Source organism: Xenopus tropicalis, chromosome 8 (assembly GCF_000004195.4).
Source record: "Xenopus tropicalis strain Nigerian chromosome 8, UCB_Xtro_10.0, whole genome shotgun sequence".
NCBI lineage: Eukaryota > Metazoa > Chordata > Amphibia > Anura > Pipidae > Xenopus > Xenopus tropicalis.
In genome coordinates, this window is record NC_030684.2 from 116,642,098 (window position 1) to 116,670,011 (window position 27,914).

Sequence of the window (27,914 nt, forward strand, 5' to 3'; positions counted from 1 at the left end):
GTTGTTAAAATATCTTTTCTTGAACCCAAGCCTAAAAGTGGCACATTTGGCAGAAGGGAACCCCTATTGCCCGTTCCCGTTGCCTCTTTCATACATGTGCTGCAAAGCTTTTTCCCATCTATATCACTTAGCGTGACAGCCGGCAGGCATTCATATTCCTCTGTCTCCCCAAAGAGTAACACCCCCCCCATCCCTATGATTATTCTGGTGCAGTTTTTATTGTGAGCCATGCATTAAGGTGGAAAAATTGGCTGGAAATAAGTCTGATCATTTTGTCTCTGCCAGTAGGAAAATACATAAAAAAAAAGAGGCAGCCGCTGAGAAATAACAGGGACTCTGTGGCTAAATATCCCTGACTTTGCCCCAGCCTTTATGAGAAACAAGAGAGAAGCCCTTCTGTCTTTTGCCTGCCTCTGTCTCCCCTCCCCCTGCTCACACACACACACAGCAGTATCTCCACTGTTATTGGCATTTATCCTACAAATGACTGCTTGAATGCAGTGTGGTGCCTTTGGCTTCATCTGATGAGTGCAGCCTAGGAAAGGGAGCTGAAGAAGCTGGCAACTGCTCCTAGATGAGAGAATGGAAGGAGAGAGAGAGGCTTGACGCTCCTTCTACATAAGCAAATTGCCAATAAATTATGCAGGTTTCCTTGGAAGTGAAGTTATACGTACAGTCAATGCACTCACAAATAGGGGAGTCACAGCACAGCAGTGCAGTCTCAACATCCTCGCTTCTACTCTCTCGGGCACAAACTGGATAGTTCTTTCTGCATTTTAGCCCTTCATCACTCTTCTGTACGGTTTGGATTTTGTGTATGTGTGCGTGTTGGGGGGAAAACCATCATCATCATCAAATCTCAAAATAAAAGGGAAGGAAGAGGAAAAAAAAAACTGCCGGAATCTGGTGTCCTGTGGGGAAGATTGATAGCCCTTTGGAATGCTATAAGTGCAAGTTGGATGGATTACAAATATGAAACACAACTGGCGCTGACACTTTGCCTGCTCGACTAAAGGTAAGCCATTTGAAAATTTCACCTTCAAAAAAAAAAAAATAAAAATGTACCATTGACTGGGAAGTGATTTATTTTTATGGTCCCCCTTACTATGCAGAAATTCTAATGGCAGATTGGCTAACCTCCTACTGAATGATAGATATCAGGCTGTAGATGTCTCTGATTTGGAACTTTCATAAATAAATGTTTGAATGCTGTCACACAGCCATCAGTCGGTGTCCCACATACCCAAACTGCATAGTATGATGTGCACTTAACTCTTATGTAGCTACATGTGCTATTGTCCCAGTCTATGCACCGGCTATTTCTAATGCACAATCCCTGGCGTGGAACCTTTCATCACATCAGACATATTTCTGCTCTTTCCCGTCAAGGAATAGCTTTTATTTAAGTGTCAAGTCTATGGAATATGAAGGATAGGAGATGAAACACTGTAACCCAGAATATCTAACGTTAAAGCCAAGGCAAGCAATTTCCAGAGGTCCCGTTTGACATGGATAACAATCAAAGAGACCCAAAGGACACATCCGTGCCTCAAAGCTTTTATTCAATTGCTAATTAATTAGATATTTTTTTTTTTTCATGAAACCCATAGCCGGTGGAAAGCATGATTAGTGCATACCGGCATCTTATATAGGAAGAGCTACAAAAAAAAAGGTTTGGACAAGCTTTTTTATACAGTCACACTGCAATAAATAGACTAGGTGCTTGTTAGTGTCCTTCTACTGCAGGACATGTTATCAATGTGTACCTTTACTTATATTATCTACTGTGATATTATCTAACATCAATTAATGATTCTATTCCTGTCTCTGGAAGAATGGCTTCTTTATTTAATGCTCTCTCCCTGTTGGACTTAGGGAAACCATATAGGAATCACACTTGCTTCCTATTACTAAGAGCACATTGACAATTACTGTAGGTTTAAAGATAGACATGTGCAGTGAGGAAGAATTACTGATTACATGTATGTAATATAGTTTTATATATATATATATATAATGCTAGAAGTCCCACAGAACCTGGCTTGCATATACGTCTTTCTGGACTCCGGCAGGTCCTACTGCTTTTTACAGTCATTTCCTATTGCAGCACACAGATTAATTTGACAGCATGATTCATTATACTATCAGTCATATTAGCAAGGTTATGGTGTTGAAACATATGATCCCATAACAGGAGTCATTTAAAGAGTCACAGTAATAATAATAATTATATAAAACAGGCCATATAAAGGCCAACTATACTATGTCAGACTTGGGTGTCACCTGTAAAAATAGTGGATGCTACATGTGGCAAACACTTTGGGATACAACTCCTTTGATATACACCCTAAAATGTTGACTTATAGCAGCTGTTTTGGGAAGAAAGATAGATTTGTGCTTATCAATTTATAAATTCTAGGCATATAGTCTTTAGAAAGTTAAAATACATGCTATTTAAATAGAGGCAACATCTGCCCACTTAATAAGTATCTTTTAAAAAAAAGCATTAAGAAAAGAAGTGGACCCAACCATGTTTGTGGACCTTCATTCCTTCTAATGCAGGAAGAGATTGTGCATGATCTCCTGACAGCAGAGTCAATTCATTTCTGTTTGCCTATGAGGCAATAAAAAACTTTGTTTCCCCCTTCAGCAGAACCCCTCCTTCATAGAGTTGCCCACTGTAGCATCAGCCATCCGTCAGGACAAGTCATAAAGGCTAATATTACCCAGATGGTTACTGCCAAGTTAGGGTGTGGAACTTACTGCTGCTGCAGATCAATAACTGGCAAACAAAAAGAAAAGTATATGCATATGCTTAACAAGGTCATGGAATCTAAAGGAAGATGTGGCACATGTATTCAGCCACAACGGCAGGCAGCTCTTCTGCTGTGATTGGCATCAGAGGACATCATTGTAGCCACTGTGCCACGTGGATATCATCTGATGTCAGTCACGAAACAAGAGCTGCTTGCTGTGCTTCCGTGGCTTCAAACAGGAAGAGGAGCTTCTGCTGGTAGCCAAACAGATTTCGTGTAGGGGCGGAACTAAACTGTTCATTATATCGATTAGGTGTATATTTAACTTCCTTATATTTAATGATCTCTGTCAGAGTTGCTTTAGCTCAGTTACTGTCCAAGGAAGAACCGATATGTCTTGATCCCTCAGGTGGGTGCTGACTTTTATAATCTAAGTTGCACCTTCCATCTATAGAATATGTTCCAGTAATGAAGAAATAATCTATCAGAAAGGTTCACAAGTTAGGTTTGCTCAGCTTATCTCCTTAATAATACGAGTATAATTCCCCAAATATTTAAAGAGAAGATATTACAGAACCTTTCCTATAGTTTATTTGTTCCAAATGAAGCACTTGATACCTCTAGAAAAACATATGCAATGTCCTGTTTCTAAATGTGTTTTATGGTACGACTGAACTGTCTACAGATACCACTGGTCTAATAATGCAATTAATATTCACAGACATGCATTTAAATCCCTCACTTAATAATGTAATATAACAATATAATAACCACAACTAATTAAGCAGTGCACTATATGGCATGAGTTACAATGACTGTTCAGTAGTGGGCTGGTAAATGATTGGCCAAATTATCAAGCATTGTGACAATTGTATGGTGTCTCTTTGAATTGATCAAGCTTGCACATTTTTGCTAGAAATAATGTTAAAAACAATGAATACATAAACTGATTTGTTAAACTATTCCATGGCACCAAAATTATTGGTAAAATTATAGTCAAAACATCAACAACCTTTGATTAATAGGGAAAAATGTATGGATTTGTTTGTTTTTTTTAAATCTTTTCTCTGCCTGGTAGACTATAAGAGGCTTAATTTCCCCCAATGTTTTAACATGTGGCAATGTGGTAATCCACTACTGGTTCCTCCTCTCTAAATGATAAATATATTGCAAAATGATTATGATTATTCAATATACAAGTATGGGATAAAAACCCAAAAACCCATTATGCAGAAAGCTCCGAATTATGGAAAGGCCATCTTCCATAGACTTCATTTTAATCAAACAATTGAATTTTTAAAAAAAAAAAATGTTTTCTTTTTTCTCTGTAATAATAAAACAGTACCTTTTACTTGATCCCAACTAAGATATAATTACCCCTTATTGGGGGCAGAACAGCCCTATTGGGTTTATTTAATGGTTAAATGATTCCCTTTTCTCTGTAATAATAAAACAGTACCTGTACTTGATCCCAACTAAGATATAATTACCCCTTATTGGGGGCAGAACAGCCCTATTGGGTTTATTTAATGGTTAAATGATTCCCTTTTCTCTGTAATAATAAAACAGTACCTGTACTTGATCCCAACTAAGATATAATTACCCCTTATTGGGGGCAGAACAGCCCTATTGGGTTTATTTAATGGTTAAATGATTCCCTTTTCTCTGTAATAATAAAACAGTACCTGTACTTGATCCCAACTAAGACATTAATAATCCTTATTGGATGCCAAACAATTCCTATTGGGTGTAATTAAAATTTAAATAATCTTTTAGTAGACAATAGGTATGGAGATCCAAATTATGAAGAGACCTCTTATCCGGAAAACCCTAGGTCCCGAGCATTCTGGATAACAGGTCCCACATCTGTGCTTACCAGGGGTTCAGTGGCATGACTATATAAAGAGAACAAAGATTTTAGGTGCTTGAGGTCTGGGTGGGCCAAGTTATCCTTCTTGGGTTCATAAAGGCCAACACTTTACATTCCTGTTTGGTGTTTATTTGACCATGAATATGTATTTGTTTGCATCAGAAAAACAAAAAAATTCATCCTGGCTTCACTAAGACATATGATCAGAATTCTCTGTACAGTCACCTTGTATATAGTCCTTGCTTGAAACCATCTATAGTATGATATAAGAATGATAAGAATTCAGCACCTGATGAAGCTCTCAAAGAATGCCTGCTGTTCATTCAGAAGTATTATGGATAAGTAACAGAGCATAGTTCTTACTACCCTTGGTGAAGTGTTGGGACAGTTCTATTATCACGTTTGGCACACTACTTACCTGGCATGGTTAAAGTCCACATTGACTTAAAATATAAAGAAATTTCCTATTAACTTTTATTGTAAGTGTTCAACTTAATGCTGTAATAACATTTTATTTTCTAACCCTATAACCATCAGTATCACAGTGGAATGTTTCAAGCTGATGGTGTTCAAAGACAAAGGAACAATCCAGACTATATAAAACGTGAGGTAGAACTCACCAAACTTTGATTAAGGTCCAGGTGCTCAAGCCCCGGACCCTCAGGTGTGACAGGCACTGTTCTTCCAGTTTTTTAGGCTGACACAAAACCATACTGGAGCAATATCAGTTGAAAACACAGTTTATTTAATGAAAAAGAATCTAAAAAATGAAGCCTGGCACGTTTCATGCCTTTTGGGGCACTTAATCATAGGCTGTGCTATGATTAAGAGCCTTGAAAGGCATTTTTAACTGCATTACTTCTGTTCAGTTTTGGGCCAGACTGAAAAATAGGTTGTTGGTGTCGTCATATTTGGCCCATAAGTGGAGATTCTTAAGCAGTTCAAAAACTAATGCTTTCTGCTCCATCGACAATCATAATGTTTAGGCATTTCCTTGTGGCATGATAGAGTTATAGAAATCCAGTAGACTTGTTAGCACACAGAAATACATGAGGCTTTTCTAGTGGCTTGGGATGGCTAGTTGCCATTTTGGGATCCTTGAGTGTTAATGTAGCAGAATATGATTTCAAAACATAAGGCCCACCACTACCTTGTAAATCTAATGTATAAGACAGCATTCATATCATCAACTGTCAACTGTGGCAGAAAATGATCATAATGACCACGTACAAGTAGCAATATGAATACTGTGCCTTTGTACCAGAGCAGAGAGGCTGACTAGGGAAAGGAAAAGCACCGGATAATGGGAATTTTGAGGGTTATTGGTATAGCGCCATATTATGTCAGTTCCCCACCGTAGTTACATCCCTGGGCTCATGAATTTACAGTGGTTGGGTTTCTCTGTTGTTTTTTCAAGTTACCAAAATGTGTGCAGTTAATTAGACAACACTATGTATGAATGTAGGTATTCCACAAAGTGGGTCATGTTTTGAGTATATTAATTACTGTCAGGTAAAATACTTTCCTAATCCCCTTTGTGTTAATTATTCAAAATGTATTAAATGATATACCTTAAACAGGGTAGTAATTATGTAACATTAGGTGCATTTTACATCCTTTTTTCAAAGAATAAAAAAAAAATCTCTAAAATTTCTCTGAACAGCCCCAGAATAACATACCTTTCTCCCTTCATTCCTACTCATTTTGTTTCTCTATTACAGCCAGTTCAACTACAGCTCTTTTAGTTACTTCCTTGTCTTGCGTGGTTACGCCCCCTTTTGCTTTTTAAAGCCCCCTTCTCTCTCCAACTATGAAGAACTCAAAGAGGTGCCTACTGACATGCCTTATTGATTTTAATTGGAGCAGAGGCAGTGAGCATGCCCAGTAGGCACCTCTTTAAGGTCTTCATAGTTGGAGAGAGAAGGAGGCTTTAGAAAGCAAAAGGGGGCATAACCACGCAAGACAAGGATGTAACTAAAAGAGCTGCTGTTCAGCTGCTTGCAATAGAGAAACAAAACAAGTCTGCATGCAGGGAGAAAGGTATGTTATTCTGGGGGATGTACAGAGTATTTTAGGGGATTTTAAAGTTAAAGGCTACTTATCCTTTTAAATCTGTTCTATGGTAACCCATTTTAATAGTTGCCTTATGATGGGAGTGTCTACTTAATAGTTTTGTTGAAATGCATGGTACATGTATGGTTATAGGTACTGTAAATGTTTCCAGCAATGTAACTGTTCTAGTTATTGTACCTTCTCTTGCTCAGACATTAGCTACAGTGGGACAGGGCTAAAAAAAACCCCCATACATGTGTAATGCTAGGGGTGAATGCAGTGCTGAACTCTGTTACCTTCAAAGAGGGGGCACTGTTTTTTCCCCTTTACCTCACTCCTAAAGTGAGCATTTACAAGGTCTATCCTCACAATAGCTACTCCTGCCGAGGCCAGCCTCCACCTCCTCCATTCATCTCCTCCACCAGGTTGGATGAGAAAAAAATCACTCACCCCTACTTACAGGGCCTGGCTTAAATAAAGGGATGAAAAACCTATATTCTCCTACACATGTACAAATAATATAACACACTCAAGGATTGTTACAAAATGTGTATCACAGCTGTAGTGATATTAGTGCTTGGATATAAAAAAGATCATTTTTATGTGCAAGTGCATTGAGCAAAGTGCAATTTCTAGTGTTGTTGCAGTTGTAAAGGGGCAATTCTCTTGATATAATTACTGCAACTGTAAGTGCACATCATGGCAAATTGGATTCAAGTGCGCTGATGTTATCTGGCGCCATTTTTGTTTGAGTGACTTCTACGCCCAATTCTTAGGTGCAAGTATGCTGGGCCTATTGACTGGGAGTAAAGGGAAGGTGGTGGTAGCTTCTGGGTCCCCCTGCATCAATAGGTGCATCAATAGGTGCGACAGTACTCGGCTCAGAATGGAAGGAGTTAGCGGTGCCAAGCGCAATTGTATGGAATTGCAAGGAGAGCATTTTAATTCAAGTACAGGTGTAGGACCCATTATCCAGAATGCTCGGGACCAAGGGCATTCCGGATAAGGGATCTTTCCGTAATTTGGATCTCCACACCTTAAGTCTACTAAAAAATCAATAAAACATTAATTAAACCCAATAGGAATGTTTTGCATCCAATAAGGATTATTTCTATCTTAGTTTGGATCAATTACAAGGTTCTGTTTTATTTCTACATAGATAAAGGAAATCAGTTTTAAAATTCTGAATTATTTGATTAAAATGGAGTCTATGGGAGACGGGCTTTCCGTAATTCGGAGCTTTCTGGATAATGGGTTTCCGGATAAGGGGTCCGATACCTGTACTTTTAATGAAAGTGGTTTTATGTGCAACTGACTGCGGGGGAATTGCAGGGAGAGCCATTGTGCTTGTGGACCTAAATGAGACTTCACAGTGGGAAAGTGGTAAGAGGCTAAAAACTAATAGTGCTAAACAGATAAAGTTTCTGGCTTCTCACCATAAATGGAGCTATATTCTATTGGCTTTACTCTATTGGGGCACCCTGCCATAACACTTTAGTACTGAAACCAATAGTTTGTCCCCTAGAAACAGCCCACATCATTCAAATTATCATTATTAACATGTATTTATAAAATGCCTACATATTAAACAGGGTTGTACAATTAATGAGGGTATACATTAAACATACAAGAAAACATACAAAAACAACCAATAACCAACACAAGAGGAATAAAAGACCCTGCCCAATCTAAGTAAAGAAGAGGGTAAGATTCAAGGGGTGCGGATGAGCAATATCATTGGAGAGATGTGGAACTGAGCATTGCATTTAACAGTATAAAGTGCACACTAAAGCTATGTTTGGCTACATGGGGGACGTGTCTCTACAGAAATATGTTTTATGAGATCTTTTGAAGGCAGAGGGATTGGAAGAAAGTCGGACAGAACGTGGGAGAGAATTCCAGGGAAGGGGGTGCAGGTCTTGCTGTGAGTGTGAGAGGAGGGAATAAGAGAGGAGCTAAAGAGCAGATCATAAGAGGAGCGTCATTTGTGATTTGTATAGGGGAAGCCATGTTTCTCTCTAGGGGAACAGCCCAGTCACGAGGCGGCATTAGATCTGTATTTCTATAACAACCATTTTCTTTTCATACTTCTTTCAAAATTCATCCCTGCGTTGATTCAATCTGTCTGCCCTACTGGATGTATTATTTATAGATTAGGATTTTCTCTGCATATTGCATGTTCTGTATTTCATTTTTAATTTATCATTTTTTCTTGGTTTTAAATGATCCAGTTGTTTTGACCCAGTTAGTGCCCTGATTCTCTTTTCTTTCCATTGCCTCTCTTGCTAACCATGGTTATCATATAAACAGAATTATAGTTTAAAAACAAACATTTTTAAAATTTATTAGACCAAAAAAATGCAAAAAACTTTGGCATCTTGAAGCTTGTAAAGTTATGTAGAAGCCAATGGGAATTGTGTTAGGCAAAATTAAAGCCATTTATTAATTTACAATTTTTTTGGGGGGGGAGTTGTGAGCTTGGTAAATTAAAAATCCCAAGTAAATTACAAATTCAAGATATTCAAATTTTACTTGATTTACTTTTGTTTAATTTGTATTTCTTAATTTTTTAAAATTCAAGGTTACTTGAAGTAGAAAAAAATTCAGAGAATGTGAATAAACATGAGAATATTTTGAAAAGCAGAATATTCATGATTTATTAAAGAAAACACACCAATGGGGGGAATGTAATCAAATTTGTAAAAGGAAAAATTGCGCACAAATAAGAATAAAAAATTGTATTTCACAATGTCAAATTTTTCATTAGACTTTTTTTGGATTCCAAGTTTTAATTGCGCATTGCGAATGTTTAACATGTGCTTGAAGATGGCATAATTGTTAGTGCAAATCAAACAACTGTATCATTAAGAAGTTTTATTACATATACTGCGCACTGGTGCAAGCTTAAACATTCACAATGTTGCCTGTTTCGCCGAATTTCCGCGTTTCGCCATTGGCGATTATTTCAATCGCCAATGGTGAAATGTGGAAATTTGCCACGAATCCATGTCTGGTGAATTATTTCTCCCATCACGACTGATATTACATTCCTACACAAAGCTATGTCACGTTTTTTCTTTGTCGCGTACGTTTATTTTTTGTTGCACGCGTCTTTTTTTTGCCGTGACCACACCCAATTTGACACGACCAAGACTTTTTTTGACTAGCGACAAATTTTTCTGTGGCAAATTTTTGTGGAAGTTTCACGAAACAATTCGCCAATTGCGAAATGCGGAAATTTGCTGCGAATCCATGCCTGGCACAAAAATTTGCTCATCACTATTGCTCAGGAATAAAAAAAATGTGGCCACTGGGAAAACTGATTACTTATCGCAAGCTCATTTAAGACAACATTCTTGTTTTAGAGACTGTCGTTTTCATTAGTGATGAGCAAATTTTTTCACCCGACATGGATTCGCCATCTGCAATTTTTTTTCCGCTAAACTGCGGCAAAAATTTGCCACAACAAAAAATTCTCTGCAACAAAAAAGTTGCCAAAACAAAAATATCACCGAAAAAAAATGTTGCAGACACAAAAAACTTGGCAAATAAAAATGTTGCTGATATAAAAAAAATTTCTTATCGACTTCAATATGCTTCGCAAATTTTTCGCAGTTTTGTGAATTTTTCGGTAGTTTCGTGGTTTTGCAAAATTTATGGCGAAGCAAAACGGGACAGATTCGCTCATCACTAGTTTTCATGGCTTTACAGCAAATATTTTACTTTGTGGCAGCTGGAAAGAATAATGATGAGCGAATCTCTCCCGTTTAGCTTCGCTAAAATTTTGCGAAATGACAAGAAAATTCGCGAAATGGCGAAAAATCCGGCAAACGCATTTGTCGCATGACTTTTTTGTCATTCACGTCCTTTTTTGTTGCCCACTTCTTATTTTGAGCCTATTTTTATGTGGCCGAGAGTTTTTTTGTGACGCGCAATGAATTTTTCCTCTGCAAATTTTGCCAAACAATCCGCCAATGGCAAAATGCAGAAATTTGCTGCAAATCCATGCCTGGTGAAAAAATTCACTCATTACTATTAAAGGAACAAATTTCAGTACTAATACATTTTTAAATTGGAATTCTGGTCTAATTCTAAATTGTTTTTATAGTGCTTTTACCTATAGAAGGTTTTCGTATGCAAAGGATCTTTTTCTCTATCTATTTGCTGTATATACTACATGGGAGGAAGCTGCTGATGTGGGCTAGTGCTGTGGTTTTTGAATTATTTTGTTTCTTGCTCATCTCTCCAGATTGGAATTCCAGGTCTAAATAACCCTATCAACAAGGCAGTGGTTTAAATGAGAGACAGTTATATGAATGGGAGAGGGCATGAATAGCAACATAAGCAGTAAAAGTTACAATAATAATAGATTTAAAGCTGGTAAAAGTCAACGGAAGGCCATTATATAACCTCCCCTGTATAACATATCTATGGTTTTTGTTATTTCTGGCACTAAACAAGAATATGAAGGCAGTTTCCCTTTAGCACTTCCAGTCAATTTCTGATTTCATTAAACATCACAGGAGCTGACAAAACTAAATACCAGTCCACCGAGAAGCCCTCGATAATGAGCTACTAGAAGATTGCTGCTTAGAGAAGATAGGTGTTTGTTTGTTTAAAAGCAGATAAAGAACTCCATAAATTGTTAATTGAAACATTTACAAAATATGATTAACAAATCATAACCCAAAAAATGGTACAATCAACCCTACAAGGATACGTAGCATTGCAGGCCCCGCTCATTATTTGTAGATAGTGGTCTCAGCGCAGATTAAACTAGGGTCAGAATTTTGAATGGAACTTTTGTAGCAGTAAATAACAGGCAGCAGGAGCTAACACAGTTAGGCTTTGCCAAATGGTTATTTCTGCATCAGTTTGCTGAGCTACATTACTAAGCATATTGAGAGAAAGAAAGATGGATCAAGAGAAACAAATTCAAATTGGACACTGCATTTGTACTCGTGATATCTCCCCATAAAATAAGTTTTCCTGTGTGGTTTATGTCTTCGTATCAAGTTGGCCCATTAGAAAGTTTATGATTTATGGAATATTGATGCAGCAACCACACGATCCCAATAAGCAGCCACCATTCATATCATACTTTTGACTGATAACCACTAGAAAATACAAGACCTGTATGATGACATTATTTTGTTTGTTATCTCATTTGTCAGGGACTGTGTGTTTCCTTTATATGTAAAAATGAAAGGTAATGTTTTCTCCACCGTCTCTGTTGGAAAGCTATTCCATAAATGTGTTTATCTGAGCTATTAGTTTGATGTACACTAATGAAAGAACCTGGTAATGGAACACCTTCTCTGCAGTTTGAGAGCAGCAGGAAGCCATCTAAATTGTATTTTCTGTTCCTCAGACTTTTGGTTTATGGTTTCAAGCTGTGCTAGCACTAAACTGACGTCAAGAGTGATTTAGATGGCGTGGCCCTTGTTCACCAATCGGACACAGAAGAGAGTTTTTGGCACGGTTGGGTTGATGTGGCCTTGATTTATGTCAAAAGCTGATGTAAATCTATCTTTCTAACAGATGAGATAAGCAGGTATTTTATAATTGTAACAGATATTGACAGGCAAAAAAAAAAACCCAGCTCATCGGTGAAATGAAACACGGTGATAAGGGAAAATGCTTAGCAAACAGATGCCTTTGTTTTGAATGGCTGCCCAAAAGATGGGAAAATAAAATTAAGCGGAAGTCTGTTACTTGCAAAAGAAGCATAAAACTGACACAAAATAATAAAACATTCATTTCTAGCTGCCTACAGCCATCAGGTGATTATAGCGGCTACAAATACTGCTCAAGAGATGGGATTATTAGGTCCAAATTAATGGTGCGGTATTTAAAGGAGGACTGTCATTTCCTAAAGCAGTGGCTTGAGAAAGACATGTTACCCACCACCCTCTTGGAGATAAGTTTTGGAAACACAGAGACACAGTTTTACTCCAAGCAGAGCCTTCTGCAGGCTAGCAGTCCAAATAGGGCTACTAAATAGCCAATCACAGTCTTTATTTAACATGCTTGTGTGGCTCACCGACACTTTTTTACATCTGAGTGTGGCTCGCAAGTGAAAAAGGTTGGGGATCCCCGTTGTAAAGTTATATACGGAGATGCTCTATATGCTGAGATACAGTAAGTGGCCAATAGGAAATAAAATGTTGAAACTCTTATTACACTATAGACCTATGTTACCAAGCAAAAAAGTGCTAAAAAGGCTGCAACAGGCAAAGGAGCCCTCCTTTCTGCCCCCTACCTTGTGTGCCATTTAGACAGCCAATGTAGCAAGCCTGACTGCCTGTCCTAGGGTAAGCTGCAAGGACAGGGCTTGGCTGTGCCTCTTGATATAGCACTACAAAACAGACTACAAACTGCAAACAGAGAAATAGTTATAATAAAGACAGTGAAATAAATAAATCAGTGCTTAAGTGCTTAGATAATGTCAATACACAGTTCAGATGAGGTCACCACCCTAAAGAACTTACAGTCTATTTTTGATCTGCCACTTGCTACAGAGAGCAGCAGACCCCAGGGTGCAAGTGCTCCTTAGATGAGTACTAAGGGCCACCCCAGGGTGTTGTAGACCCCATATATGGCCAGAAGTATGTGGTCAACTGCCTGTCCAACATCTCATTCCAAAACCATTGGTTTTAATATGAATCTGTTTCTCTCTTTGCTTCTAAAACACCATTTAGCCTTTACTTTTCTATGAAGATGTTCCACTAAATGTTAGCCTACTTGTTTTCCACTTTTATGTAAGAGGTTAAACCCTGATCTTGGGCCAACAGGCCTGTCTAGCACCTACTTTCCAGTTCATCCAGGAGTTCAGTTTGGTTGTTGCCAGGGCTTGCAGGCCAGTAAAGTTCCCATCCCACCTTACACATAAAATGTATGGACCTCCCTTTGCACACAGGGTTTTATGGGAAGGGCCTATCCCAAACTAATGCAGCAAGGAAGGGAATTGCCATTGTTTGATGTACTGTCACTTGTGTCAGCAAAGAAAGGTGGGCTTATATAACTAACTCCAATAATTAGAAGCCATGTAGTGCCTTTGACTACTTTGTTCGCTAGTCAGTATGGCTGCCAACCCTCCTTGCTAGGGAAACAGTCACAATTTGTTCTTACCAATGTTGTATTATTCCCCCAACCCCCCAAAAAAATCACATTTCAGAGCTAATAAAAAACAACGCAAAAACAGTTTGTTAGAAAAATAATTGCTATGTTCCCATGTCTGAGACTTCAGACACACACACTGCATACCCAAACCATAGGCACACAAACTGCATACCCGCAAACAGGGCTGTCCAACTTATTACATGTTGTGGGCCAATTAATTCTCATACAGCCTGTTCGTGGGCCAGAGTATATTAAAATAATATTGTCACACAATGAAGTCTGTGAAGACCTAGAGCAGACTGGGGGCCAAAAAAATTCTTTAGAGGGCCACATCCGGCCCATGGGCCTCCAGTTGGACAGCCCTGACTCCATTTAAAGAGAATGAAAAGGTAAGCAGGTAATTTGGCTAATGATACAGTATGTTTTTGTAATTCAAGCACTTTCTGGTTTCATTAACTACCAAGTATACAGCATTAAGTTTCTGTGTATGTTTTTTTTTCAAGTTTTGTTTGTTTCAAGATAACTAAAAGATTTTTTTTTTGTACAAATACTGTATATGACTATTCCTAACTGAAATGGCTATGCATAAATAACCATGGCACATAGCTAAGCACATATACTAGATATATTTATACAAAACCACTCAAAATAATTTTGGGAAGAGTCATAAATGTTTTCCTTTTAGGACATTTTGGCCTTTATTTATCATACCCATCAAGATAATGTCCTCCCAGGTTACACATTGTACACTTTTTAATAGCAAATAATATCTTCTTGGCAGCACACTGGCTCATTAAGTACTTCAGACTTTCAAGGGTTGTGTATGCAGCCTTTTGGAATTGTTTTTCTATTTAGCAACACAATAAGGCTCATTTATGTCTGAAAGTGCAGTGAGCAAAGTGCAATTTAGAGCACGTTCACCATGTTTTTTCCCACAATGCAACAAGGGAGCGATGTGCTTGACATTTCATTGCAAAAGGGAGGCAATTGCAAGGAAGTGCAAATGGTGTCATTTCTGGTGTCCACCATGCAAGTGAAATCTGCACCCACTTCTTTACTAGAGAATGTACTGCGCCTATTGACATGGGGCACCAAGGCTAGGTGGCTGCAGCTCCAGGGTTCCCCTGCATCCATAGGTACAGCAGCTCTCAGTTCGGAATAAAAGGACTGAGTGGCACCAAATGTAGCTATAGGGAACTGTAAGGAGCACATTTTGATGCAAGTATCTTAAAGGAAAGTGGTTTTACATGCAATTCAATGCCACAACTACACTTGCAGACATAAACAAGCCCTAATACCTTCTGGTGCATGGGACTCCCCAGGTTACAGGAATAGCCTAATTATAGAAGAAGTGGCACAATACAAATATTGGAAGTCCAACGTTACGGCACTAACTGTTTGCTTTTTTAAATCTACCTTTTAGGTGGCATTCATTCATGGCACACATATAGGGACAAAGTATTTAAAAAAAGATATAATACTGATGCAGTATTATTATACATTATATTATGTAGTGGGTGCAGAAACCATGGAGAACAAATTGGACCAATTCTAGTAGACTTGCTTAGGACTTGCTTAGGAACCAATGAAGTCATGTAGTAAGATATACAGTAGTTAGTCTAACATCAGATCATCTTCTGCACGTCGCTTACTCAGTTAGCAACAGTGCTCCTCAGTCCGTGGCTGCTCCATGCCAACATAAAACAGGACCAACATGCCCAAGTAATTCATAGTGGGCTAAGTTCCCACTGCATTTAAGCAAAGCCGAAAGCTAAAGCTCATACTTTCAGGGGCAATTCCCTTTGTCAGGTGAAGAATCATGATTTTTGTGTCTCACTTTCCTGCTTTGTAATAAATGTAGAAGAGGCTAATGGTCCACTAAGAATTACTTTTTCATTTTTTGTGCCTGGTATAGCTAGTTACATTGTGTAAGATGAGTAGTTTTACCATCTATGCCATTATCTTCCTCAAGTCTGTTGGAATGTATTGTCCTGGTCTAGGTTTCTGTATGACCCTGGCATAGACACTTTTATAAATTGCACACTTAGTGCCTTTACATTACCTTTTGTGCCAAAGGGGACAAAAGTGTTACTACTACAGTTTTGTTAATAGACATTTAATTTTTTTTTTTTGCAAAAACATACACTTTTTGGTCTATAATTAACTACACACTTAAAAAAAATACTGCCCATAGGCTACAAAATTCTAGAAGCTAAACATATGTTTCTCGACATCATTTGTCATTCTGTTGTAACTGCAACTGCTGCTTCCACTGAAGAGAATGACACCTTGTCCTTGAAACTATTTTTCCTTATTGTTTATGCTAAAATGTGTTCTGTTTTCTTAAAGTGATAGTGACAGTTCTGAGCTACATGAAACTTCCAGTAATCTTGTCTTATTTCAATAAGATGCCTTCACACCCACTTACCATCATAAAAAAGCTGCTTACATTTTCCTTCTCCCTGTCTGCCTTACAGCAATCTATGGGGGGAGCATTCCACCCTTGAATTATTTTGTACTGTCAATCATAAGAAGTTGCACTGTTTGTATAACAATGTTGCTATGACTCTAATAGGTAGCATGCATCTAACATAGAAGATGGGGACAGGATACCCTGTTTGCTATAACTGAATCAAACCATAATATTACTATAACCATAATAATTATCTTCCTATTTCTAAAGATATGGAAAAACAAAATTCTGCATGATCACTCTGCAATATGGGTGATTTACAAAGACCCTGCAGAGAAGGGCAAAAGCACTAAGCAAGCAAAAGCTTGCCCTAAATTGCTCATTCAAAACTGTACTCTGCATCGATTAAAAACCTGGTTTGAGGTGCAAAGTGTAGTGTTGGTGTGTGCGAGGCAGCCATATCTGTCCCTGCTGTGGCCTGCACCCTTCTACACTCTACTCCCTAATCATCATACCTGTATGGGGGGTGTTTATGTGCCACCCCACATCCACCTGTCCCTCATGAATACAGCTCTACCGAATGCAGCGAGGTCCGTATTCATTGTCGGCGGCTTTGCAGGTCTTTGTGTTTTGATTTGGAAGGCAGAGACCTTTAACAGTTATTCTATGGGCTGAGTAGGGTTGGTATTGTCATCACTCTTAAGGTGGCCACACACGTCAGATTCGCCACTAACCTTCAGGGCTGAAACAGGCAGATAAAGAGGTAGAAACAATAGGATTTCTACCTCCTTCTGCAGATTCAGCGCTGAAGGCAGATTTTGGTCAGAGGCCTTCTATGGCGCCGGATCAAAATCTTTTAACTGTTCCGATCGGCGAGTCGCAGCTTCCTGCCATATCGGTCGACTCGCCGACTTGCTATACACGCACCGAATATCGTACGAAACAAGGTTTCGTACGATATTATCGGTGCGTGTATGGCCAGCTTTAGTTTCAATGACCACTTAACTTTATGCAGTTTTTGAAATATAAGTCATAGGCTATGAATTCCATCCTCAGGCACCTTTTAGGAAACCTTCACAGTAGCACAGGTATTTACGTCAGCAGTAAGTGAATCTCACTTATTGATGGACCCATGTGGCAGGGCTGCCATCAGAAACTATAGGTTCCTACACAAGTTATTTATATGGGGCCCCCCAGAATGCAAGTGTGCAGTACCAAACTTTGGCCACACCCCTTGTGTGTGCAATATAAAGAGCTGGTGATAAGCAGTTCAAATAATAAAACAAACAATAAGTCATTCAGTTTATAAAGGGTCAGTGGAGTTTGCCCTAAGTTTAACCCCTTCCCACCTACCTGCCCTGCTCTGCGCTGTCATTGCCTGGTATGGAAGTGCCTTTTTTTCACATGCAACAATTTTTTTTGCATCAAATTTCCGTTGAAGTTTCGCAAAACAATTCGCCAATGACCAGATGTGGAAATTTGTTGCGAATCCATGCCTTCGCTCATCACTACTGCAGGTATCGGACCCCTTATCCAGAAAGTTCTGAATTATGGAAAGGCTATCTCTCATAGACTCCAATTTAATTAAATAATTCACATTTTTAAAAATGTTTTCCTTTTTCTCTGTAATAATAACAGTACCTTGTACTTGATCCCAACTAAGATATACAGTAATTAATCCTTATTGGAGCCAAAACAATCCTATTGGGTTTAATTACTGTTTAAATAATTTTCTTAGTAGACTTAAGGTAGGAGATCCAAATCACGTAAAGACCCCTTATCCAGAAACCCCCAGGTCCCAAGCATTCTTGGTATCAGGTCCCATACCTGTGAGATTTTTAAGAAAGCTATACCCTATATGTAAAAAAAAAAAATGGTTTGTTTCAATTGTAGTTTCTGCTTTTAACTAATGTATTTTTAGGTTACATTTGGTTTCTGCGCGTATCTTACCGTAGTACAAAAGTCTGTTTATAAAATGCAAGGTCTGTGCTATAAATTGAGCTGTTTACACCAAATCATTTTCTCTAAATGTCAGTCTTGCATAGAAGACTCTTGTGAAGCCTGTGTGGCCTCTTGAAAGACAGTAACTCTGCAATAAATAGCAAACACTGCACAAAGGGAAAAAAATTACTCATGACAACAAATTGAAAAAATGAAAACTCCCAGCTGAATCAAAAAAAATGTTGATTTATTTAGAGCCATTGATTTTTGTTAGGTGCGATCGCAGTAGCAAAATGTCTAGACGCTGCCAGATACAGAATGAGACAAATCTTTATATTCCTTAGGAATAATACAGACATGTTCACATGTATCCATCTAACATAGCTAATCAATTATTTTTATTATCCATCAGATAGAGTATTTTCACAGAGAGAATTTTGTCACAAAGTACGAAAAAATCACGCGAAATACGAAAAAGTCGCACAAGGTATGAAAAAGTCCTGAAAATACGCTCAGAGCGTTCGTGTATTAGTAATTGTCCCCCTAAGTGTTGGATTTAAGCATTAGTCTGACATTAAAAAAGAGAATACACAGCTATGCATAAAAGCTTTGTAATAGACTATCATTTTGTGTAGCAATTTTTTGAATCCGTTACAGCAGACAGACTGATGAGCTGTTCCAGAAATGAACATAGAAGTTCATCATTTTAGCTTGGGAAACAAAACAACAGTAGTTAACTTCCAGCTTTCAGCACCTTAGACAGCTCCTGATACATTGCTTCTAATGCCGGGCAGATCAATTGCAGTTAGCCAACTCTCTTCTGTATTGTAAAAGAGACTATTGCAATGTATATATACATTTAAATGGCTTTTATTACCAAAGCAGCCTAGCAAGCATCATGTGCATTAGTGCCCTTTAGCAAGCAATAGCAGATTGATCGCTGTGGGGTTTAAGATATGCAACACACTTTGTATCTGTAATTCCACCCCCTTTCCAGATGCCACAGTTGAACAGTTCACCTTCTCATTTCCTATGTTACTATTAATAAGTGATAATTATGGATAAGAGAATTTGTCCCATTTCAGTGAAAAATTTGCGAAACAGTGAAAAATTACGGGTACCACACAACTTTTTTGATGCGTATGACTTTTTTGATGTGACCGCTGCTTTTTATTGACGTCTGTGCCTTTTCCATACAACTGCACCTAGTTTTGGTGTGACTGCTCCTTTTTTAACACAACTGCGCCCTTTTTTAACATGACTGTAATTTTTTCGCTGCAAAATTTTGCGGAAGTTTTATGAAACTATTTGCCATTTGTGAAATGTGGAATTTGGCTGCAAATCCATGCCTGGCGAAAAATTCTCTCATCACTAGTGATAATGAGTTATAAGGCCGGGTAATAACACTCATCTTGGAAGCCTGCTAATTAATAGTGATTAGTAATGAGCGAATCTGTTCCGTTTCGCCAAAAAATTTGCGAATCTTTCAAAAGATCCGCAAACCGGCGAAAAATTCACAAAACGGCAAAAATGTTGTGCGCCAAAAAAATTGCCGCCCGCGGCTATTATTTTGTCACACAGCTATTCTTTTGTCTCCCGAGGCTATTACTTTGTCGCCCGCGGCTATTATTTCATTGCGCGCGGCTATTCTTTTTACACCCGCGGCTATTATTTTGTCCCACGGCTATTCTTTTGTCGCCCGCGGCTATTCTTTGATGCCCGCGACTATTCTTTTTTATGCCGCCGACAATTTTTGGATGTGCAGCGAATTTTGCCATGGTAAATTTTTTCAACCGTTTCGCAAAACAATCCGCCAATGGCAAAATGTGGAAATTCACTGCAAATCCATGCCTGGCGAAACATTTCGCCCATCACTAATAGTGATCTTTCCAAGTAAAGAAAGCTAGGCTAAATGCAGGGAAAGCATTAATCCTCAATAAGTGATATAAAAGGTTTCCTTTGCAGCATTCACCTGCAGATACCCCATCTGAAATGTTTCTGTATAGATTCCGTACCCCCTTTAGATGCTGATCCCAGGGGATGGGCCCTGATTTTACAGCTAAATTCTATCATTGACAAACTATTCTGTCCCAGGATGGTATAAATGTTAATCTTCCTAGCGGATCTGTGTATGCTTGGTGCTGGCTTTAAGAGATGCCTGCAAACATGCTGAGATTTATTGAACTGGACATGCGTAGCAGTGAAAATATGTCTATCAGTGAACCACAATACCATATACAATGCTGCAAGCAGTATCCCCTGTCTTAAAATATTGCCCCTATAATAAGATATTTCAAACGGTATCAAGTTGCATCAGTGCAAAGTGGGTTGATATATATGATAGAAGAGCCATACCCATGTAGCCAGCGCGACTAACTTCACATTGCTATATTTATCTTTCTAGACTCCATGATAACGAATATAGCTAAGCAACTTCTTTTTCATTTTCCCCCCACCATTTACTACATGCTGTTTTGGTAAGTTAGTTATCTAGAAAAGAGCAATGATTTAATTTATAATAGAAGCGGAAATATGATGTGATTGGTGTTGCTGAAACTTGGTTGAATGAGTCTCATGACTGGGCTGTTAATATTGGGGGGTATACATTGTTTCGGAGGGACAGGGGCAATAGGAAAGGAGGAGGAGTGTGTCTGTTCATTAAGCACGACTTAAAAGCAAATATTAAGGAGGAAGTGATGGGGGTAACAGAGGGAGCTGAATCCTTATGGGTTGAGCTTCTCACAGATAGTAAAGAATCTACCAAGCTAATTGTAGGGGTATGCTATAGACCCCCTAATGTAAGCGAAGAGGAGGAGGCCCAGCTCCTGTTGCAAATAGAAAAGGCTGCTAGTTTGGGGCAAGTGATAATAATGGGGGATTTTAATTACCCTGATATTGACTGGGGCAATAGTACTGCCAGGACAGTAAATGGGAACAAGTTTATAAACTTGCTGCACGACAACTTTATGTCACAGGTTGTTGAGGAGCCAACCAGGAACAATGCTATACTAGATCTAGTGATCTCTAATGACCCAGAACGTATAGCAAATGTGCAAGTGGTTGAACCCCTGGGTAATAGTGACCATAATGTTATTTCATTTGATGTTTGGTGCAGGAAACAAATTTACACGGGGGCAACAAAGACACTGAATTTTAGGAAGGCAAATTTTAGCTCCTTAAGGGCAGCGCTTCAGGGCATAGATTGGGGCATTATGTTTTCTGATAAAAATACAGAGCAGAAATGGTTGTCATTTAAAATGATATTAAATCATTACTGTTCTCAATTCATTCCATTAATAAGAAAAAGTAGAAGTGTTAAGAATCACCCTATGTGGCTTAACTCTGAGGTAAAGAAGTTAATAGGGAAAAAAAGGAAAGCTTTTAAGAAATATAAGTCAGAGGGGACAGTAGCTGCGTTTAATGAATATAAACACTATAACAAGTGTTGTAAAACAGCAATCCGGAAGGCAAAGATAGAAAATGAGGAGCGCATCGCGGCCGAGGCCAAGACTAACCCCAAAAAGTTTTTTAAGTATATTAATAGTAAAAAGATGCAGGTTGAGGGTGTGGCCCCATTGAGTTATAATAACAATATGGTTACAGCGGATACAGAAAAGGCAGATGTGCTTAACCAGTTCTTTTCTTCTGTGTATACAGTAGAGGAGCCAGTGGGCCAAGTCTCACCCAATAGCTTCACTGTTGCCTCAGCTCCAACTACACAGTGGTTGGCACAGGATATGGTGCTTAAAGGGTTACACACGATAAATGTAAACAAGGCACCTGGGCCAGATGGAATACACCCTCGGGTACTGAGAGAGCTAGGGGCAGAATTGCAGTGGCCCTTGTTTCTGATATTCTCAGACTCTCTTTCATCAGGTATGGTACCTAGGGATTGGAAGAAGGCGAATGTCACTCCCATATTTAAAAAGGGAATAAGATCTCAGCCTGGCAATTATAGGCCTGTAAGTTTGACATCCGTGGTGGGCAAGTTATTTGAAGGCTTGTTAAGGGATCACATTCAAAATTATGTAGTGGAGAATGGCATTATGAGCAGTAATCAGCATGGCTTTATGAAGGACAGGTCATGTCAGACCAATTTAATTGCTTTTTATGATGAGGTAAGTAAGAAGCTGGACAGTGGGGATGCAGTAGATATAATCTATTTGGATTTTGCCAAAGCATTTGATACCGTTCCCCACAAACGACTGCTTTCTAAGCTAAGGTCTATTGGTCTTAGTGAAGTCGTTTGCACATGGATAGAAAACTGGCTACAGGATCGGGTACAGAGGGTGGTTGTTAATGGCACATTCTCTACTTGGAGTAAGGTTCTCAGTGGGGTCCCTCAGGGTTCTGTACTGGGTCCACTTTTGTTTAATTTGTTCATAAATGACTTAGGGGAGGGTATTATGAGTAATGTATCAGTGTTTGCAGATGACACAAAACTCTGCAGACCAGTCAATTCTATCCAGGATGTGACATCCCTGCAGCAGGATCTTGACCAACTGGCAATCTGGGCAGCTAAGTGGCAGATGAGATTTAATGTGGATAAATGTAAGGTCATGCACCTGGGATGTAAAAATATGCAAGCCCCGTATAACCTTAATGGGACTGCACTAGGCAAATCCATAATGGAGAAGGATCTTGGAGTCCTTGTAGATAATAAACTTGGCTGTAGCAAGCAATGCCAGGCAGCAGCTGCAAGGGCAAACAAGGTTCTGAGCTGTATTAAAAGGGGTATAGATTCACGGGAGGAGGGGGTTATTCTTCCCCTTTACAGAGCACTGGTAAGGCCCCATCTAGAATATGCTGTTCAGTTTTGGTCTCCAGTGCTCAAACGGGACATTATTGAGCTAGAGAGGGTCCAGAGAAGGGCAACTAAGCTGGTAAAGGGTATGGAAAGTCTCGGTTATGAAGAAAGACTGGCCAAGTTGGGTCTGTTTACACTGGAGAAGAGGCGCTTAAGAGGTGACATGATAACTATGTATAAATATATAAGGGGATCATATAATAACCTCTCTAATGTTTTATTTACCAGTAGGTCCTTCCAACGGACACGAGGGCACCCACTCCGTTTAGAAGAAGGGAGGTTCCATTTAAATATTCGGAAAGGATTTTTTACAGTGAGAGCTGTGAAGTTGTGGAATTCCCTCCCCGAATCAGTCGTACTGGCTGATACATTATATAGCTTTAAGAAGGGGCTGGATGGATTCTTAGCAAGTGAGGGAATACACGGTTATGGGAGATAGCTCTTAGTACAAGTTGATACAGGGACTGGTCCGATTGCCATCTTGGAGTCAGGAAGGAATTTTTTCCCCTCTGAGGCAAATTAGAGAGGCTTCAGATGGGGTTTTTTGCCTTCCTCTGGATCAACTTGTAGTTAGGCAGGTTAGGTATAGGCATTATGGTTGAACTTGATGGACGTATGTCTTTTTTCAACCCAACTTACTATGTTACTATGTTACTATGTTACTATGTTAGAACATCTATGTGTATGGATACGGGTCTTGCATAAAATGGAGTGTAAAAAATTAGTGGTTAGTAGTTCACCAAGAAAGGTCTCTGATACAACAGAATGGAAGATGCCTAGGAGCTACACATTAATACAGCTCAATAACAGCACACTATTAACCTGAACAGAGACTTTATTAACCCCCATGCAATCACCTAGGGACATACTGCTATTAAGATCAAGTTCCAGAATGAATCCAGTGTGTAGTATCTTAGCAACCGGTAGTTTGTCCATTGTAGAAGTCAAGTTCATTGGCAGAGCTTTATTATCAGGGGAAGCAATTTAACATCCCGTCACATAATCAAGCTGGATGCTTCATCTTTTAAATTCATTCTATCATTGCTTCTGCTGCTCTATCATTCAGAAACACATATATATATAGGTAGAAAATGTCTTTATAACCAGTAGTCCCAATGTCCTTCTGATAGAATTCACCTGTATAATAATGTGTAGGTGCTGCACACAAAACTATACAGATGGAACCAGTGAAAATAAATCTAAAACTTAACAAAGAAGTAGGCTAAAAAGCTGCACAATTTGTTTTGTCTTCTGTACCAGCCCAAGCCAACAACAGGCCTCTAGCAGGGAAGGTCTATGAATCGAATATGCCCCCAGTAGCTCCCCATCTTCTTTTGTGCTGGTTTCTGCTGGTTTTGTTCTGGGCTAGTGATGAGCCAATTTCCGCAGTGAATTTTCGCCATTGGCGAATTGCTTTGCGAAACTTCCGTGAAAATCCGCATGGTGGAAAAAGGGCGCGGTTGTGTCAGAAAAAGGCATGGTCATGGTACAATGGGGTGCAGTCGTGTAAAAAAGGCGCGGTCGCGACAAAAAAGTGTGGGTGACAAAAAAAATACACGCTGGCGACAGAAAATAGACGTGGGCGACAAAAAAGTCACACAACAAATGTGTTTCGCAAATTTTTCATCATTTCGCAAATTTTCTTGCCGTTTCGCGAATTTATGGCTAGGCGAAACGGGACAGATTCGCTTATCACTATTCTGGGCTGCTTTCACTTACCTGAGCTTAGGGGCCGACTAACAATATGCTGTATATATAGAATATAAATGTTACAATATACTGTATATATATATATATATATATATATATATATATATATAGAATATAACAATACAAGGCTGATTAGTGATTAATTCAGATTCTTATTACATGGCAGCTCAGAAACCAGTGCAAGTAGCATCAAAATGCCATAATCAGCCATGTAGAATCAGCTTCTGAACATAGCACAATGAGCATGTGCAGTGCCACCGACACTCCCAGCAAAATTCAAGATGGTGACCCCCTGTGTACAAGTTTGAAGGCCTGGGTCATTACTATTATAGAGATTCTGAAACTTAATGCTGTATTTTATAGACTGAGCTTATTGCACCAGCCTTTTTATCCTTGTTATTGATAGGGTTTATGTCTCCTTTAATATATTTTTCTTGTTTTATAAAACCTACTTTTTTCAGTAGAATGCATAGAAATACACAGTACTCAAGTTCATAATTGAGACATAAAAAAAATCTTATATTCAGAACTTAGACACATTTTTTGAAAGGAAAAGGCAATGCACTTGTAGTTTATAGACATAGTTCCTTACCAACTAAACGCTAGTGCACTTTCTGCCCTGCTGCTTCAAAGGGCATTTGGAAGTAGGAAAAGTGGAAAATAAGAAAGCTACCCAACATGCTATTCATGCACAGAGAACCTGCAGCCCATGGGTTTTTTTAAAACTCAAATCCATCTCAGTCAAATCAATATAGCTAAAAGCATATAATCTGATTCAGAGACTCAATAGAAGGATCAAACCATTTTACATAGCACAGTCAATCCAAATTCACTCAAAGCCACAAGAAATGTTCAGCCTTCTTGGATCACGTGGTATTTCAACAAATTATCGACAATAAGAGCTTATATGAACTCTCGGGAATATTGTGGAAGATTTTTTTGTATGCCAAGCAATGGAAGAGCAATCATTTCAGTAGTTAGAACATGCTTTGTAAAGTAAAAGTCTTAATTATTATCACTGTGTCCTTCAGGAACCATTCTCCTAAAAGAAATCCCACAGTTTTTGGGTCATCCGTCCATCCATCCGTCCATCCATTTTAACATCCGAGTGCTGAAATAGAATGATGCAAAAGTGAGAATGATGCCAGTGTTTGGTCAGCTGGCTGTAGGGCAGAAGCACATCTGGTGTAGGACCTTCACTTCTCTAGATCTGTTTCAAATCTGGTTGGAGGTCATGGTTCTAGAGTTTTTTAGGGGGGAAATGCAGAGTAGACAGGACCTAGAAGCCTATCCCTAAACTTGATACGTTGAATTCTCTACAGGTGGTTGATTGGTTAACCTTCCAGCTTCAGGACTGCGTAGTTCAATGAAAAAAAAAACCTTTAAAAAAAATAAGAAAGTTCTTTTAAGCATTCTTTTGAATCGATTTTTTTATCTCATGCAGCATTTTTTTCATACATGGAACATACAGAATAACATACAAATGGGGAACTTTAACTTTTAGCCACTGATAAATATGTTTCTAAAAAACCCTTAGAAATGAACAGATAGTAGGTGATTTCCTTCTGTGGTAAACTCTAATCTCACATTTTGATAAATCTGCCCCTAAGAATATGACTCCCCATGTTTCTTACTTACTTACATCTTGCTGATGTCCTCAACCAGTCTGATTAGGGATGAGTGAATCGGTCCCATTTCGCTTTGCCAAAAAGTTGGAAATTTGAGAAAGGCATTGAAGTCAAATGGTGTTTTTTGCAGCAGCAGTTTCCATTCAACGCAACTTTTATTTTTGAGGCCATTGGAGTTTATGGGCATTTTTTCCAGATAAAACCTGGCAACAAATTTCACTCATCACCTGACCTATTCCTGAGGTGGGTCATTGGATTCCATTTTTTGGGTATAAGTGCCTTTGCAATTTAAACCAAATGTAATAATAAGTTCATTTTACATTTTAATTGACATCATTGTGAATAGGGATGAGCGAATCTGTCCCATTTTGCTTCACCATAAAATTCGCGAAACGCCAAGAAAATTCTCGAAATGGCGAAAAATTCGTAAAACAAATTTGTCGAGCAATTTTTTTTTGTCGTCCACGTTTTTTTTGTAGCTCCCACATCTATTTTTTGTTGCCTGCATCTATTTCTTTTGACGTGACCACGCCTTTTTTGATGCAACCGTGCCCTTTTTTTATGTGACCGCGCCCAATTAGATGCGCAACAAATTTTTCTGCAGTGAATTTTCACAGAAGTTTCGTGAAACAATTCGCCAATGGTGAAATGCGGTAATTCGCTGCGAATCCATGCCTGCAAAAAAATTTGTTCATCACTAATTGTGAACTTAAGTTTTATTCAAGCAATTACCTATATATGCAAAGTCTATTGATACAGCACCTTTCCTTCTGAAACTCCAAAACTAGTGATGGGTGATTTTTCCCGGCAGGCATGGATTCATACCAAATTTTTACATTTCACCGTTTTACAAAACTTCAGTAAAAATTTGATGCAGAAAATATTGTCACCGCTCTAAAAAAAAAAGTTGCTGTTGTGCCAAAATAGTCGCAGTCACATCAAAATAGTCGCGCCCAAAGTCAAAATGGGTGTTGTCACTGAAAAATGGGTGCAGCCAGGTCACACTAGTTGTGGTCGCGGCAAAAGTGACGTGGCAAAAAAAAAAAAAACTGCACGTAAGAAAAAGGTCGCTCAACACCCACGTTTCACACATTTTTCGCAAATTTGTGAGCGAAACAGGACAGATTTGCTTGTCACTACCCATCTTAGATTCAGTAAATCATTTCATAGAACTGCTTGTGATCAGCAACTGGTCATGTAAAATGATTTGGTACATTAACTCCATATTTGAGCCTTTTGTGAGACAGTTCAGGTCTGTGTGGATCCTGACCAATAAAAATTACTTGGATCAAACATCCCACCCACTTCCTATGTGATCACTCTGCTTGTAAACCAAACAACCGTCTAGTGCTAATGAGCCCTTCAAACTGCAAACATCTGGAGCCAGTACTTATTCAAAACCAGACAAGTGGTTTATAGAGCAAAATACCTTTATTCTCAAAAATCTTCAATGTAGAGAATATCTTAAACATAATAATAAAAATCTGAGCATAAAGCACAAAACACCTTAAGAAAGAATGGAAAGAATGCACGAGTAAATGTCTGACATTCAAAGACAGCCAATTAGAGGAAAGCTTCATCAAATTCAAAGGGAATCTGACAACTTGGAGTAAAA

The 27,914-nt window shown here is 38.7% G+C and overlaps 1 protein-coding gene across 2 annotated transcripts in view; it reads left to right on the forward strand.

Moving 5' to 3' along the window:
• Positions 1-444: 444 nt before the first annotated feature.
• Positions 445-27,914, forward strand: part of tmem121 (transmembrane protein 121) — a 195,926-nt gene continuing 168,456 nt past the window's right edge. For both annotated transcript variants that reach the window (XM_031892010.1, XM_018096958.2), the window contains exon 1: positions 445-1,015. The gene's annotated coding sequence lies outside the window, so the exon portion shown is untranslated. The remainder of the gene's footprint in view (positions 1,016-27,914) is intronic.